The sequence below is a fragment of the Myiozetetes cayanensis genome, unplaced genomic scaffold, assembly GCF_022539395.1.
Source record: "Myiozetetes cayanensis isolate MyiCay16 unplaced genomic scaffold, myiCay2020 scf2-11, whole genome shotgun sequence".
NCBI lineage: Eukaryota > Metazoa > Chordata > Aves > Passeriformes > Tyrannidae > Myiozetetes > Myiozetetes cayanensis.
This window is the reverse complement of record NW_026087411.1, coordinates 91,760,145-91,765,717: the sequence shown is the minus strand read 5'-3', so window position 1 is coordinate 91,765,717 and position 5,573 is coordinate 91,760,145. Positions and strand designations below refer to the sequence as shown.

At 39.4% G+C, this 5,573-nt stretch overlaps 1 long non-coding RNA gene across 1 annotated transcript; it reads left to right on the top strand.

Moving 5' to 3' along the window:
- The first annotated feature begins 237 nt into the window (after positions 1-237).
- Positions 238-2,124, top strand: LOC126640368 (uncharacterized). The gene is made up of 3 exons (XR_007629013.1): positions 238-369; positions 1,349-1,468; positions 1,664-2,124. It is a non-coding gene; the product is annotated as an uncharacterized LOC126640368 (long non-coding RNA).
- Positions 2,125-5,573: the final 3,449 nt, after the last annotated feature.

Here is a 5,573-nt window from a genome sequence, read left to right as displayed (position 1 = left end):
GCACCTGAACTATCACTAGAGACAGAACTGCCCTGGGATGTTTATTTTCCAAGTGGATTTATCAATGCCCACAATGTCTTTCACATTGTTCTTAGAGATGTTAAAAAAAAAAAAAAAAAAGGGTGAAGCTTCACGTGAGGTGGTAAAAAGGATTGGTACTACCAGTCCAGGCAAGTTTAGGGATTGCTTGAAGTTTGCTTTTTCCTTCTTTATGACAGATTTTATGAAGCTATACATTTGGATCTTTTATGAGAGGAGCGTGCAGAGGGAGGTGGTTTCACAATATTACTGCTGTGACATGTGCATGTGACAGTCAAGGCAGCTGAAGCTGAAACGTGGAAAGTCTGCTGTGAGCAGTTACTTTCTGCAGTACGTAAGTCTCTCTTAAGACCTTGCTTTTTCAAAAAAATTGAATATTAAAGAAAGATACTGAGGAAATTGCAGGAGGAGATAGTTTTATGATTGAGAACAGTTAGGGAGATATTTCATCTCTAAATTACAATGCAAGATATTTACACACAGAAATCAAAAGAAGGCAGCCTAGAGCATGGTGTAAGTAAGGATGAAATAGTTTTACCAAAAAATTGCTTGATTAGAATAACTGCGACCTTGCTACTAGGGAGTGAAGTACTATCTGCAAAAGAACAGAAGTAAATCATTTCACTCAAACGAAGAATTAGCACACCTTTTATGTTATACAGTGACTGGGCATCATCTTTTCCTCCTTCATATTCATTGCAAATAACTCTTGATAGTGCCTACAGATTCCTTAGTGTTGTGTCAATCAAGTGCATAAAACATAACCTGTCTGTTTTAACTTGCAGGCACTTGCAAGATGGATCCTTCCCTCTGCTGTTCTTTGCCATCTTTCCTGATTTAGTCACAATTTGTTTCATTCTTCTAGCTCATCAAACAAAACCTTCCTTTCTCTTCTGAGGTCTCATCCCTGCAGTCCTACCTTCTCTATCAGATCTGGCATGCACCTAAGTTTTGCTTTTCACTTTTGTCTTGTTAAAGAATACCAGCCTTAAGCATTAAATCCAGTGAGGAAAGAATAGGATGGGGTGGTTAATAAGCATTTTCATGCTTTGCTTTTCAGACTTCCATTTTAAAAGTTACTGTAGAAATCTATTGTGCAGTTCTTCATTCTCTCCATGTCCTACCTTAAAGGTCTCCACTTCTTTACTACTTGTAGCACACTGCAACTACCTGCTTAGGGCTAGGCAGGTAGAAAGCTATGCTCGGAGCTTCTGATGGACCAAGAACTGTTTGTTTCCTGTTGTATTTAGATGATATTACTCTGTTCCATCTAATCCAGCCCTCTGTTTTGTCTGCCTCTTGTTCTCAGAGGAAGCTCCCCAGCACATTGTTGCATTTGTGAGAGGGCAAGGGCCTGGGACCATCAGATTCTACCTTGCTATAAAATTGGAGGAAGATTCATAACAGAAGAGGTTCCCATCATACTAAGGTAAGACATGGGTTATGTATTTGGCATAACCCTGTGCCTATTTTCAACAAACAGTAAATACTGCAACATATTGTTCCACAACGACTGTGTAGACTCTAACTGTATGGAAGACACATAATATGCTTGAGCCTTAAATTGCTTTTCAGGCTTTTTTTTCAACTCAGTAAGGCTGTTTTCTCTTTGGATTGTTTTTAGTTGCTGACTTTGCTACAAGTATGGGGAAAGGTAAAGGAAAAGCATTATCCAGATTTTCTGCTCTGGAGTGAAGCATTCCAGCTCATTCATTCACAAATCAGAAGTTTGTTCAGGGGAAGTTTCACTAAGTAAGTAGCCCCAAGGATTTAGAGATAAGCCTAAATCCAAGATAAATTGTATGCATGAAGTATGGAAGATGCCATGACTATAAATGTTCTGTGGAGCACATGTGGATAAAACTAAACCAACATCTACAATTCTGCATTACATTCTTTAAATGTTGAGCAAACTCAGGATTTTTATCTCAACAGATGTGGGGAGGGTAAAGGTTTTAGTTCAAGAAATGAACAATATGGACCTGCTCTGATTACAGTCTACTGTGTCAATTCATAGGAAAATCAAGACACTTGGGAACCTGCTACAAGCTTACAGATACTTGACCTCTGTGAAGAGCCTGATGATTGGTCCCTCTGCCACTTTTAATGTGCACTTTAAGAAATCTAGTGCTCCCCACCCGCGCCCCCGATGGCAGAATATTTCTGAATAACTTGAAAATCACACCCACTTGAAATGCTGACTTGGGAATACACTTTTTTGGACACATGCTTCATCATATTTCAGCTGTACACAAAGATAAGCACTTTAGAAGCCTGAAGGCAGAGCATTTCCTCCTACAGAAGAGAATTTATATTTTCCCTGACATTGCCCAGGCAACACAGGCTTGAATAAAAAATTGACGCTAAAAGCAGAGTTCTCTAGTCTGGGAATCAACACTGTTATTTTATTCCCAGCTACATTCAGTATCCTACTTGAATCAAGAGAAGAATGTTCTTCCTAAGTCCAGGGATGTTGAACATATTTTGATGACCCATATAGAAGCTATTAGAGGGCATGAAGATGCAAAGAAAAGAATCTGAAGTTATAGAATGATCCAACTGGAGATTCACTTTGCCCTGATTTTATGCAGCCTTTCCTCCTTCTGTGCTTCCTTGCCTTTTTTTCTCCTCTGATCTTAGTAGTGATATTTCATGTCTATTATATTTAGAGTGTTGTATGAGAGGCAGAAACCCATGTTCTCTAAACAGTACTCTCCTGCACAGTATCATAGCCACTATGTTACAGAATCAGATCTCCTCTTCTGCCTTCCAATTTGAAATCTTTTGCATACCTAGAACAGCAGTAGTGAGCCACACACAGACCGTGAAGCTATAGAAACGTCATGGGAGATATGAGCCTGAATCTGCCCAGGCTAACAAGGGCTTTGTACCCAAGTCTTCATTTCTCTGGATACCTCTATGAGGATTAGTCATACACTGACATGTAATTTAGAGCATCTAAGTTAAAAGTGTAGGTAAGCACAGAGATAGCAGAAGCACAAAGGCTCCTAATAAAGGTTGCCTGAATATCCAACTGAAGTTTTTCAGGAGATTTTATCTCTCCTGACGCACCTGGCATGAGCTGTTCTTTGTGCCATGCAGTGAGTAGGAAAGCTTGCTCACTTACAAGGACTCCCAATACAGTTGCCAACCATCTCTCTCTCTGTATCCAGAAGGAAATCTGTGCTGCTGTGCCAGGGAAAGCTGAAAAGGGCACATTGCTCTCACCATGCTGAGATGCAAACAGCAGCCTGCCTTGTCAGTGACATGCCATGGTACCTTCCACAATGCCATTCCTCGATGGCTGATTTGAGAAACATCTTTTCACAGGAGCTACCCAAACTAACCCGCAGTGTAAGCCATCCCACAGCACACAGGCAGTGGTAGGCTGGGCACAGGGCAACCTGCAATACAAGCAATATTAAGCATCTGGCTGAGAAATCACTGCTGAGTGCTTTTTTCATTTGTTGGTGTTCATGGGAAATGTATTCCTTCTAGCTGAGTGCTCAGATTCAGTGCTACAGATCGTGGTATCTCAGCCCTAATGAATCAGCTTTAGAAAGTTTTCCTGTCTGCTTCTTAGTTATTTATATATTCCTGTAATGGCTAAGAATCATTCACTATTTTTCGTTTGTTTGTTTGTTTGTTTGTTTGTTTGTTTGTTTGTTTTGGGGGGGTTTGTGGGTTGTGGGTTTGTTTTTTTTTACCCTGGAGCCATATTCTTAGCGGCTAATGGTAGCTACTGATTAATACTACTCCTCATATCTAAAATAATACCAGAAGTCTTTCCAATTAATCAAAGAATGGTGTTACAATGAACTTATGAATAAGTAACTAAAGCTATGCTTGATCTCAATAACAATAATTTTTTGCTTTTGTATTTTTGGTAGAATTAGCTTCAGTTACTAAGGTAAGAAAATCTTTGCTTTTTTTCAAATCAGGACTAAGTGCTCTGTTTTGTTGTAACTAATAAATTTTACTCTTATCAGTGGCCTTATTTTTTTTCCAGTTCTGTCTTAGTTGTTGGACTCTGTAAAACCAGCAATTCACTCAGATGATTACTACTTTACTCCCTAGTGAGACTAAATATTCTTAAGCTACCTTCCAAATGCAGACTTCCAGCTTCCAACACTGAGAAAAAAAAATGTGTACAAATGTCCAATCCCAAGTTATACAAGGAAAGTACAAATATGGGGGTCTCTCAGGAAAACTGGATGGTGCAAATCGAGTGTGGGAAAATGCTGAGAGCTTCAGGTCACAGCTGACATTTAAACTCAACACCTCTGCTTCTGCAGTGCTATTAGTGGTCGTCAGTGACGTAAAACACTGCTTCACAGTGGGTTTGATATTGAGATAATCTGTACAATGAGCCACCGAATACAGCTGTATTTACAGACTTAGTAAACTCTTTCTGCAGAATATCAATATGGGTGCCTACAAGCAATGTTTCTTTTTAACTCGCAGAGTTGTGCTTTTTTGCATGACCTGCACAAGAGAAGTGCTAGCATCTTCCTCTTCACAAGTGATTTCCATCCTGTTATTATTGTCCATGATTTAGGTAACTGAATACCTGAAAACTGATAGCTACATTTCACAAGTTAGAAAATTCCAAGAGAAACTAGTGAGGTGAGTCACCTCCACACTTTATTTCTGCTTCACCAAAGAGTGTCAGAGATGCTTCACTTCATCTTTGACTGTTGGCTGTGGTCTCCTTAATAAGAGGAAACAACAGAGTTTGAGCTGAAACAGCACAAGCTCTATCTGTCCACTGCTCATGCAGAACAGTCAGGTGGTCTGGTTTATGGACAAATGATGTTATTTATTTTACATTCTGGGATTTTTTTAATATGTTGCGGCAAAACATTTTTCTATCTTTTAGGGAAAGAAATTAGCTCAAGTTTTGATGAATTTGAGGTTTGGAAAAAAGTAGGTACACTGCAATAGGAGAAATTAGTTTGAAAATACCCTTTAGAAACACCCAGCATTGTCACAGAGAATTCTTGAGTAATGTACATGTGGCTCCTAATAATGTTGTAAATGCCTGCATTATTGCCAATAAAAGATGCCATCTGGTAGGTCTGCCTATTAAAACAGAGGTTTATCTGCAACCTTTTAAGTCTGGGTTTGTTGTTGGGTTTTTTTGGTGTTTTTTTTTTCTGGGGGATGTTGCTGAATCATTAAGAAAATCATGGCAGTGTTAATAAAATTATTTATGAAGTTATCAAAATACCAGTTGTGATAAATTAGATCCTAAACTCAAGTCACTTCTAAATTGGACTTTGACTTCGTTAAACCAACTTTATCTCAACTTTGGTCATCAGCCCTTCCTACCATGAAGGGTAGTAAAAGCACGAGTCATAGAATCACAGAATGCTGAGTTGGATAAGACCCACAAGGATCATTGAGTCCAACTCCTGGCCCTGCACAGGACCACCCCCAAGACTCACACCATGTGCCTGAGAGTATCATCCAAATGCTTCTTGAACTCTGTCAGGTTTGGTGCTGTGACCACTTCCCTGGGAAGCCTGTTCCAG